General features: G+C 42.8%; 1 protein-coding gene and 1 long non-coding RNA gene across 6 annotated transcripts in view; both read right to left on the bottom strand.

The window, feature by feature from the left end:
* Positions 1-12157, bottom strand: part of LOC310697348 (uncharacterized protein) — a 330617-nt gene that overhangs the window by 277405 nt on the left and 41055 nt on the right. The window lies entirely within an intron of this gene.
* On the bottom strand, positions 4754-11149 carry LOC310697380. Of its 2 annotated transcripts, XR_014521013.1 has the most exons (3): positions 10156-11149; positions 7339-7509; positions 4754-6003 (listed from the first exon to the last, which is right to left on the bottom strand). It is a non-coding gene; the product is annotated as an uncharacterized lncRNA (long non-coding RNA). The 2 variants fall into 2 exon arrangements; XR_014521014.1 differs by lacking the exon at positions 10156-11149 and having other exon boundaries at positions 7339-9170.

The following is a 12157-nucleotide window of genomic DNA, read 5'->3' as shown; positions in this document are numbered from 1 at the left end:
CGAGCCTAGATCTAGCTAAAATGGAAAGAAAAATGAATAATTCAATCCACAGAAGCGGAAGAGGAAGCTCCCTAAAAATTGCAGACATTTATAAAGTTGTACTTTTCCCATAAAAACAGGTGGGTGGATAGGGTGGGTATTCAAATGTAGACACATTTTGCCAGGGATGCGCATATCAAATCTTGAGGCTCTTGTCTTGATATTGCAATTGCAAAGGAGATACGGCATGGCAAACCCAAGGTATTAAATGTAAGAGTTAAACTAAAGCCCCTACTTAACTTGGCCAGAAATTGCAGATCTCCTTAAGGAGTTATGTGTAGGACTGAGGGTTGTTGGTTTCATATATATATATATATATATATATATATGCAGGTTTTGGTGTCCTCGGGTGTCTTCCCGTGTAAAAGTTGGGGTGTCTAGGCGACGTTTCGACGAGGTCTCACTCGTCATCTTCAGGCTGGTGCTTTCGGCTTCTTGTTACTGGAACAGAGCGGGATCTCAGTGTTTGAGTTCCTATAAATACTGTAGAGGGGTGTGGTGTATTGCCTCAAAAGTTCTGGGCAGAGGGGAAGTTCCCAGGCTAGTGTTCTTTTCTTCTTTTGTTCCTTAATTACTTGAGGGATATCTTGAGTGATTTCTTGAGTGATATTCTGAGTACCACTTAGGTGGGTCATTAGGTGTGGATTAGTTGCTAAAGCCTTCGTGTCTTGACCTCTTGAATTTGTGAAGAGTTTTTCTGGGAAGATGGCTGTACTGCACTTAGTTGTGCTTTGGCTTGGCTTCGTGTATAGGGGCGAGCTGTGGTTTTGTGCCCTGTGCCAGCCAGATCTGTGTAGGGATTGCAGGGGGGTGCAGCATCCGGAGGTGCCACTATGGTTTGGTTACTGGATGGTGTCTGTAATTTATCTGTGGAGAGGGTCTGGGTTTGGGTCTGGTGTGGTTGATTGGTGGTGGCGTTCTGTGTGCCTCTGGATCTGGTGTCGGTTTTTGTGGGGAGGGCTAATTTCCAGATGTCTGGCAGGCGGGACGTGTCGTCACGCTTGTTCATGTTGTTCATGTTCACCCTCACAACATGAACAAGCGTGACGACACGTCCCGCCTGCCAGACATCTGGAAATTAGCCCTCCCCACAAAAACCGACACCAGATCCAGAGGCACACAGAACGCCACCACCAATCAACCACACCAGACCCAAACCCAGACCCTCTCCACAGATAAATTACAGACACCATCCAGTAACCAAACCATAGTGGCACCTCCGGATGCTGCACCCCCCTGCAATCCCTACACAGATCTGGCTGGCACAGGGCACAAAACCACAGCTCGCCCCTATACACGAAGCCAAGCCAAAGCACAACTAAGTGCAGTACAGCCATCTTCCCAGAAAAACTCTTCACAAATTCAAGAGGTCAAGACACGAAGGCTTTAGCAACTAATCCACACCTAATGACCCACCTAAGTGGTACTCAGAATATCACTCAAGAAATCACTCAAGATATCCCTCAAGTAATTAAGGAACAAAAGAAGAAAAGAACACTAGCCTGGGAACTTCCCCTCTGCCCAGAACTTTTGAGGCAATACACCACACCCCTCTACAGTATTTATAGGAACTCAAACACTGAGATCCCGCTCTGTTCCAGTAACAAGAAGCCGAAAGCACCAGCCTGAAGATGACGAGTGAGACCTCGTCGAAACGTCGCCTAGACACCCCAACTTTTACACGGGAAGACACCCGAGGACACCAAAACCTGCATTCCTGTACCCGTGAAAATCTACGAAAACAAATATCTCACCTCTACGGGGAGGAAACCTTCCAGCTGACAAGAACCTACGAGAAACTAGAAATCCGAAGAGCCACCATCTTATGTGATCTCTTGTTCCTACGCAACTGCCGAGACAACAACTTAATTCCCACATGCTTCCAACTTAAATTCCACTCTAAAACCCCAGCTACCGAAAGGATCCTGAAACGAACTGAACTATCCCTAATCAGAAACGAACTACATAAGAAAAGATACCTACTAAACCAAACCAACAAAGATCTGCTCACTCTTCACCTCAAACTCTGTAACAAAATCCACCCTGCACTCTGGGACAAATGCAAACAACTAGCCGTCTGGAGAGCTGAAACTGAGACCTCACATAAGACAGACACACACACCAACAAACTCCACAAACTAGAGAGACGCCAGAAGCCCAGCCACCCTCCACAACAACCCATGAAACAAACAGTACATAACATATCAGACAGGATCCTCACCTCAACTGAAACCAAAGTACTCTCCAAAGGTTTCAACTTTGCAGTTACCCCGAGACGCATCCCCACGGAAAACATCATATGCGGAGTCGAAGCTAGCCTAACCAAAATCAACCCAGATGAAGCCAATAAAATCAGACTTGAAGTCACCAACATCCTCTGCTCCAGCAAACCACCCAGAAGCAATTTACACAAAGAAGAACAGAAAGCACTCACCAACCTGAGGAAAGACAACAACATAATCATTCTCCCAGCAGACAAAGGTAATGCCACTGTTGTGATGAACACATCGGACTACCAAGCAAAACTATCAAATCTACTCCAAGACCCTACCTACCAACCTATAAAAACAGATCCCACCACCTATCTGGAAAAAACCACCAAATCCAAAATAAAAGCCGCTCCTATCAGTGAAGAAATCCAGCTAAGAATCATCCCCAGAGAAAAATCATCCAGATGCCCCAAACTCTACGGCCTCCCCAAGATACACAAAGAAGGAACACCACTCAGACCAATAGTCAGCTCCATAGGCTCACCTCTACAAAATCTCGCTAAATTTCTCGCTAAGCAACTTCAGCCCTATGCAGAATCCATCTCTTCACACGTTACAAACTCCTTCCAGTTCATAGAAACAATAAAGAAGCAAAACCTACATCCCGATGACCTACTTGTGAGCTTCGATGTTGTATCTCTCTTCACACAAGTGCCCATTAATGAAGCCTTGACAGCCATTCAAAACAAATACAATCCCCCCGAATACATCCTGGACCTGACCAACCACTGCCTAACCAACACGTACTTCATCCACAATGGACAAAGATACAAACAGATAGAAGGAGCACCTATGGGATCACCCCTCTCACCGGTCATCGCAAATCTGTACATGGAACACTTTGAAACCAATGCTTTAGACAAGTCAGAACACAAACCCAAACTTTGGCTCAGATATGTTGACGACACCTTTGTAATTTGGCCACACGGGAAAGAAAAACTAGATAGCTTCCTCACACATCTCAACAGCCTACACCCCAAAATACAATTCACTATGGAAATAGAAGCCAACAACCAGCTTCCCTTCCTTGACGTCCTAATCTACAAAAAACCTGATGGCTCCCTAGGACACACTATCTACCGGAAAAAAACACACACCAACCGCTACTTACATGCTCAATCACACCACCACCCTGCACAAATAAACTCCGTAGCCAAGACCCTCATCTCCAGAACCAAACGCCTGGCTGACAAAGACCACTTGACAACTGAGTTACAGAATCTCTCAAATGTGTTAATCGCCAATGGATACCAGCAAAACAGGGTTAAGAAGCTAATCCAAAAAGAAACACCCCCCAAAAACCAAGACACGGAAGAAAACAATGGCATGGCCCTCCTTCCTTATATCAAGGGCACTACAGATAAAATTAGCAAAATCCTCCATAAACACAATATCAAAACAGCCTTTTGCACCAACCAAAAAATAGCCAATATCCTCAGAAACCCCAAAGATAAAATCCAGTTGGAAAACCAAGGGGTCTATGAAATACCCTGCAAAGTCTGCCCAGCCACGTACATTGGACAAACAAACAGACGAATAAATGCACGTATCGCAGAACACAAGAATGCCGTCAAAAAAGAAGAAAAATCTTCCTCTCTTTTCCAACACATGAAAGAAACAGGACACGAAATTAATTTTGCAGATTCCAAATTGCTCTTTAACATGGAACATCACCACAAGAGAATAATCATGGAAGCCATCGAGATAGAGAAACACCCACACAACATGAACAAGCGTGACGACACGTCCCGCCTGCCAGACATCTGGAAATTAGCCCTCCCCACAAAAACCGACACCAGATCCAGAGGCACACAGAACGCCACCACCAATCAACCACACCAGACCCAAACCCAGACCCTCTCCACAGATAAATTACAGACACCATCCAGTAACCAAACCATAGTGGCACCTCCGGATGCTGCACCCCCCTGCAATCCCTACACAGATCTGGCTGGCACAGGGCACAAAACCACAGCTCGCCCCTATACACGAAGCCAAGCCAAAGCACAACTAAGTGCAGTACAGCCATCTTCCCAGAAAAACTCTTCACAAATTCAAGAGGTCAAGACACGAAGGCTTTAGCAACTAATCCACACCTAATGACCCACCTAAGTGGTACTCAGAATATCACTCAAGAAATCACTCAAGATATCCCTCAAGTAATTAAGGAACAAAAGAAGAAAAGAACACTAGCCTGGGAACTTCCCCTCTGCCCAGAACTTTTGAGGCAATACACCACACCCCTCTACAGTATTTATAGGAACTCAAACACTGAGATCCCGCTCTGTTCCAGTAACAAGAAGCCGAAAGCACCAGCCTGAAGATGACGAGTGAGACCTCGTCGAAACGTCGCCTAGACACCCCAACTTTTACACGGGAAGACACCCGAGGACACCAAAACCTGCATTCCTGTACCCGTGAAAATCTACGAAAACATATATATATATATATATATATATCCTGCTGAATTCTGGTAGAACAGCAAATCCTGGATTGTGAAACAAAACAAACCCCCACCCACAAGTGAAATCTGAATTCTCGAAAGTCAACAATCAGCAAAGGCAAATAGAGTGCCTTGCTGTGCCTTGGCATATTATTTTCTGTCTCATCACTTGGGGTTATTTAAAGGGATAGGGAGAGGAATTATGAGCAGAGCAGCCCATGCCCTACGGCAGGAATTGCTTATGGCTGCTTGAAAAGCACATTTTAATGCCCCTTCTGTGAGGTTTAAAAATAACTAATCCAATTTAAACCCTCGGATGAGATGGGACTTTGCAAGCTTAAGTTTGATTTGCAGGAAACTATGACCTGTCATATTCATGCTTAAGGTGCATTGCCATCCGCAGTTTATATGCATAATCCTCCATGGATTAGTTTTGGCCATTGGATAAAGAGGAAAGGGAATGTTTCCTGCCAAATATATGGTGACAGACCTTAGTAGGAAATGGTCCCTAGCCAAGCTACAGGATTTCTGAAACAAGATGAGAAGCTGACTTACTTGCCATGTGTTGTTCACTTCTGTGAGCGCTTTTTGCAAGCCTTGGTTTGGGGTTCTGAATGTAAGAGCCCTTGATCAGACCACAGGGCGATCTAGTTCAGCATCCTATTCTCACAGCGGCTAATCAGGTCCTTCCCTCCAAGCAGGACATGAGTGCTATAGCATTCTCCTTGCTCATGTTTCCCAGCAATTCAGACATCCTTCCTCTGATACTGGACATTATACTAGTACCCATTGACAGCCTTATCCTTCGTGATTTCATCTAACCCCTTTTAAAGCCATCCAAGCTGGTGGCAGTCACTAAATCTTGTGGGAGCAAATTCCATCGTTTGACTGTGTGGTGGTTGAAGAAGCAGCTTCTTCTCCGGGGCCAACTGTATGTTGGCTATTGCACTGTGTGTCTCATTGTCTCTACCTGACATCAGCAGCTGGTAGGGTAGGGGAGACACACTGTGTGATGACAGCATAAGGTGCATTGCTTGCAGTAGATACCACAGAGAATAGAAGGAAAAGAGACCCAGATCTGCAGCTGTTCTTATATCACCCGTTCTGATCCTTGGCCCAAAGCCAGTTTGTAGAGTTAGATTCGGCCAACTCCAACTGTCCCTGGAAGACTGAAGGGAATTATTTCTATACACGCTCTACCTTAGGAGTGGCTGAATTTTGGTGCCTTTCCTTTCCTTCAAGGGGATGAGTCTGCAAAGTAACATAAAAATACATAAATAAATGCACTGGCTTCCATTTAGTTTCTGAAAACATTTCAGTAATTTGTTTGGTTTTATATGTGTGCGTTTAAAGCCTAAATAATGCAGGAACATGAAAAATACAGGAAGGTGTACTACCTAGGAGAGGTCCACAGCTACCTGTTACAGAGGCCACTTTGACATGTAAGCAGCATAATAAATAACAATAAAACATTGGATATGATTCTAAAGCAGTAAGGGCCCGGCTACATATCTCCATGACATTTGAACTGTTCGTTCCCACATGGCACCTCTGCCATAGCTGCTACCCAAGTTAGACATCTTAACCATTATTACCCTTTGTTCCATATATAGTCAGCCACTTTGACAATGCCAGAGAGGGAAGAGATGGCTACAGTTGCTTAGCAACCATAAAAAACAGTCCCCAGACTTCCCCAATGAAGCCTTCACTAAGCAACTGAAGACAGGGGGAAAGAGTGGGTTGCCCCCAAACTAAAAAAAAGGTAGCGTTCTGATTTTTGTCATATTTGTTTCACTAGTGTAAAAACTCCTATGTTAGCATAAGACATGATGTGTAAATCCAAACCTCACAACCAAGGATTGAAAACCATGACTCAGGAATTTGAAGATGAGGCATTATGCAGAAGCCACAAGGGACTTGAATCCCTACCTCCGTCAAAGCCTTACGGCTGTAGCCCTAAATTATGAGATTTTCTACAAATACCATGGTCTCTTACTAAAGAAATTGTGGTTTGGAACTGAGCTGGAAATTCAATTAAAAACAGAGTCTGCCTTCCTTGGAAATAAAAAATAAAAAATAAATCTGTTTCATGGGTTTCCAGTGCAAAAACGGATCATGCCTTAGAACAGCAAAGACTAGGAAACCACAGTGTTCTTGTACAATGAGGGAAAGTAGTATTTTAATCCACCTCAGTGAGGAGGAGTCTGATGTTAATGTGTGATGGAAATGTGTGGAAGTATACAGTATTTTGATTACGAAGAGATAAGTGGTATCCAAAAATTATATCCCTGGTGCCTTATTGATGGCTTCCATAAGAGCCTGAATTTGCATAATAGACAATATTTTGGCCTGTTCGGTTGTGTTTATGTGTAGGTGTTATATAATGGAAGATGAGCTTATTTTTTGACTATAGAGATAAGGCAGTGAGGTAACCTTACCTTACCAGGCCATGAGGTCACTTTGGGCTAATTGCCAGGATTGATGATTGATTCATGGGTTTACAGGATCAAAGCCATGAGAATGACAGGGACTAGTGCTTCTCGAGCTAATAATAGAAGAGGACAGCTTGCCAACTCTTTGACATACCTTAGAGTGGTACGTGATGATGCCATTGGTACTTCTCCTGGCTGACCACAGAGACAAGGGTGCCTGTCATATTCCAGTGCTCAGATAATATAAATTTGGGAGACTGGAGCACTATAGAGACCAAGAGACCAGAATGTAGATCTCAACACAGACAGAGGTTCCAACCCAGACCTTGTGAACAGAGAGAGACAGAGAATCTTGCTCCAAGAATGACCTTTCATAAGAATGGAATGCTCTGGCAAGGGTTATGCTATGATAGTGCTTAAATTTGCCTTATTGATTGTGTATATGTATTTTATGTCTAATATTTGTTGTGTAGCTAATACAGTTGCTAAAACATCACCCATATCAGAAATTTTGGTTTTTGCAAAACAACAACAACTCAACAACTTTTGTGTCCGCATTTTCACTTTGTGAAATATGGCAACCCTATACCAAATGCAACCTATTATTGCATGGGGGCTGCAATGGACCGTCATTTCCTAAGACAAGTACTTGTTGAAGATATGGAACAGAGTCCTTGGGTGTGTTTTTAGCCTCCTATTTCCACTAATCCTTGGAATCCTACAAAAGATACCAGCACAACACAGTTTCATTAACAGAGCCCCACATTGTTACCATCAGCTTTTGCTTGTTAGATTTCTCCACTTGGCAGAACAACATTTTGAGGGCCTACCAGTGACAATGAGCCCCCTATCCCAATGTAAGGGCCAAGTCCTCTATTACTATGTCCACATGTTGAATCTAAATGCATGGCAAATCTAACTCTAACTCAAAAGAAAGCCAAGAAGTCCTTCTGGGTGTAAGAAAACCTTTTAACCAAAAGGGAAATATACTTCAGGAAGTTGATTTTTTTTGCTCAACACCATTGTTTTGACCCTATTTCAAGTTCTATGCACATTGTTTTGCACCATGCTCTGCATTTGAAACATGTACGCCTCACCCCTGCAAGTCTGTATGACAATTATTTCAACTCTTCACCCTCCTGTTGACAAATCATTCATTTAAAGGCTTCTGTAATCTGAACTCACTAATTTGTTTAGTGATGTCACCAAAGTTCATGATTATCGGGCTCATAATACAGTTTTGTTCCGTTAAACATGCTTGGCTGCATTGTTAAGTGAGCATCATGTCCCTGACAGTTCTTCAGATGAAAAATGAGCCAGAGAGTTTGTACCTTCTCCTTTTCCAGCACTCAATAATGGCACTATCCCAGGTGTTAGGTATTTGGGGAAATATAAATTTCCCAAGGATATTTGAGTCATTAGTATTGTAGCTGTGGGGACGGAATAGAGGTCTCCTAACAATTCTCATCATCCTTAACAGTCCCCAGGAATCTTTGTGGGAAGCCATGACTATTTAAAGTGGTATGATACGGTTTTAAATGTATAGTACAGATGGCCCACAGTCCAAAATTCTTTCAAACATGGGTTCTTTTTGGGTTGCAGCCACAGTTAATCCTACTCAGATCCGTTAAAATTAGTGAATATGAGTAACTTAAGCACATTAATTTCAGTAGATCTACTTTATGTAGGTGGCGCTGTGATCTAAACCACAGAGCCTAGGGCTTGCCAATCAGAAGGTTGGTGGTTCAAATCCCCACGATGGGGTGAGCTCCCATTGCTCGGTCCCTGCTCCTACAAACCTAGCAGTTCTAAAGCATGTAAAAGTAGATAAGTAGGTACCGCTCCGGCGGGAAGGTAAACGGTGTTTCTGTGCACTGCTCTGGTTCGCCAGAAGCAGCTTAGTCATGCTGGCCACATGACCCAGAAGCTGTATGCCTGCTCCCTCAGCCAGTAAAGCGAGATGAGCGTCGCAACCCCAGAGTCGTCCGCGACTGGACCTATCAGTCAGGGGTCCCTTTACCTTTACTTTAAGTAGGACTAAGTTGAACAGTACATCCCTTCATAAGAACGGAGGTATGCTGAGCTATAAGAGAACTGCACCTTTAGTAAAACTTTGAGCATTGGAAGAATTCATCCTTACTTAAGTGTGCAGGAGAGATTTAAGCAGACAGTTAATTTTCTATGAAGGGAATTAGGTTTCTTGGCTGTGTGTAGATGGGGCGGGGTGGTACAAACATAGCCAAAGAGGTATGTGTTGATAGGATTAGGCACTCATGAGGTGGGCAGGCCCAGGTTCAGGCAATGCGCATCCTTGATTTCTAAAGGAAATGAGGGTATTTTTAGCTGTTCTCTGCTGACAGATCCAGTTCCTGGGGACAGGAAAGAGGTTGAATATAACACCATCCCTCAGGCTGCAGGGGCCTGGGAGATGTAGCCTAACTACTACAGCTGAGCTAGCATTAAGCATGAAGAAACATTAGAAAGGATTGAGTGAAAGGAGGAGGGTGAGCTTGAAAGGCATATCTTACAAGTCGGTCAGTTAAAAGAGAGGGACTGCCCTTTCTTAGGCCCAGTTCCAGAAAGCAGACTCCTCTTTAGTAAAAATATTCATCTGACTTACTTTCCTCTCAGCAAAGAGATTAGGTAAAAATAGCCTGCCCTACCCCCATCGACCCTCTCACACACATACACAGACCAGAGCTCTAATATGGCCCTTCTCTGTAGAGACTGAGCAAGTTTTCCTCACTTAGAAAGGTTTTTTGCTGCTTCACTTCTCTCAGCAGCAAAGAAAGGGCAATGAATTATCATCCACCTCTTATGATATTAACGACTCTCTTAACAAAATTCCAGCTGCATTTCTTAATGGGCGTACACTTCCTTCAAGGAGTAAAACTGCAATGGCCTCTAGGTTTTTCAAACAGCACACTACACATTTATTTTATTAATTTTTAATTCCATGAATTACACTCACAATATTGTTTGCATTATTCTGCACAGCTCATGATAAGGAGAGGTTTACAGTGTTGTAGTCACTGCATTCCAATAGTTTCACGTGCACGGAAGTCCTGTGGGTATTCATAAATATGGGAGAGGCAGAAGAATCACAGGGATTGAGTTCATAGGATAGTGTGGAATTTAATTACAGTCTTTTATGGACGAAAATAGTGACCTTGACCAAGTGAATATGGTATCCTCCCTAACCTGCTTGGCATATATTATGGCTGTGTGTCCTACTTTATTTGAAGAGCTGTCTGAAACAAGCCTGATTTAAAGATAAATAACCATAAGAAGAGAAAGCAGGGTAGAGGTGGGGAAGAAATTACATTCACATTTTAAAGTGCACCTACTTAATTCACCCTTCCCAAACCACTGTGCAAACTAACATGCATCTGTCCTTCAAAATCCTCACTTCTGTAGTGCAGTTTTCCAACAAACAAAAGATGCATACAAAAATGTGTATATTAGAGAATAGTGCACACACCAATGCATATATTAGTGGGAAATACTTAAGGAAAATGCAGTACACTAGGGGGAATTGCTTGCAAACTATGTATATTAGGCAAAATTGCGTACAAAATGTATATTCAAAATGGGTCTGATTTTTCATGCAGAGTTTTGGATTTTGTTTTTGTTTTTGTTAAAGCAAATTGTACAGAAATGGAGAGGGCTGAATTTAAGGTTTTAAAAAAATTAGAATCTGAGAAAAACTAGAATTCACAGATTTGTCCATCTCTAGAGAAGGGGTCTGAAAGTTGCAAATCAACCATGTGCACCTTGGTAGCAGACTGAGCAGGTACACACAGGTCACTTGGTCGCTGTCTTCCACACTATGATGAGATGCTTTTCTTTCTCAGTTACAGTAATTATTTCTAACTTTGCATCTATACACATATAAATTAGCATATAGTATCTTATGCAAATGTGTTTTCTTTTGTCCTCTTTTTATTTTTATTTTTGAGTGACTGTCCAACTTCCCCGGTATCAGCCCCCCATACCTCCCCACTCCCACCCCCGGAAACCAATAGCAGCCGACATCACATCTGATAGCAGCACTGATGAAAATGAAAGAAATGAAATTTATAAAGCATGGGAGGCAGCAAATAAAGAATTTGACCAGTGGAATGCCAAAACTTTTGATATATTGTAAGACTGGTATTATCTTCATTTCCCAAGAACACCTGATGATAAGGTTCTCCATCCAGATGAAAGATAACCGTGGGGCTGCTAACTATAGCTGAAGAGGCAGGCTCTTGTGGGAACCTAGTTATCTTCTTGGATTCCAGTTCCTAGAAGCTGTTATCAGTGCTCTGAGAATTTATCCTGTTCCAGGTGATACAAACATGCTAGCACTGCCTGGGTAGCTCAGTTGGTTAGAGCATGGTGCTGATAACACCAAGGTTGCAGGTTCAATCCTTGTATGGGTCAGCTGCATATTTCTGCATTGCAGGGGGTTGGACTAGATGGTCCATTGGGTCCTTTCCAACTTTATGATTCTATTATATCTACCACCACCACAGGATTTTATTATTAGTACTATAGCCCTCCTAGCCTTGAGCCATGCAATATCTGGTTCTCAAGTAACTAATGGAGAAGAGCAATTCATCCTTTAAAATATCAGGGTGTATGCATTCCAGCTTCGCTTTTAAAATAATAAAAATAGAGCTAAACATTTTCAAAGCAAATGTTTGTGAGCCATTGCTACAGAAACACCTTGCATTCACTTGCCTTAAAAAACGGGTGGGGGGATAGGTTCGTTTTCATGCCAGGGTGGTAATTCATAAACAGTCAGTCTGTTAAAATAATAATAATAATAACAGCTTTTAGAAACTTTTCATATGAATATGGTGTAGTGCAGGTGTTTTGTTTTGTTTTCAGGTGGGCTGCAATACTCAGAATTGTTTATTTTCAAGGCAGTGTCCAGTAGGTGCTTGAAACACGCACATTGCCACATAGCGCCTGAAACAGCAATGGAC

The sequence above is a fragment of the Podarcis liolepis genome (genome assembly GCF_965112155.1).
Source record: "Podarcis liolepis genome assembly, chromosome: 2".
Taxonomy (NCBI): domain Eukaryota; kingdom Metazoa; phylum Chordata; class Lepidosauria; order Squamata; family Lacertidae; genus Podarcis; species Podarcis liolepis.
This window is presented reverse-complemented; position numbering and strand designations above follow the sequence as displayed.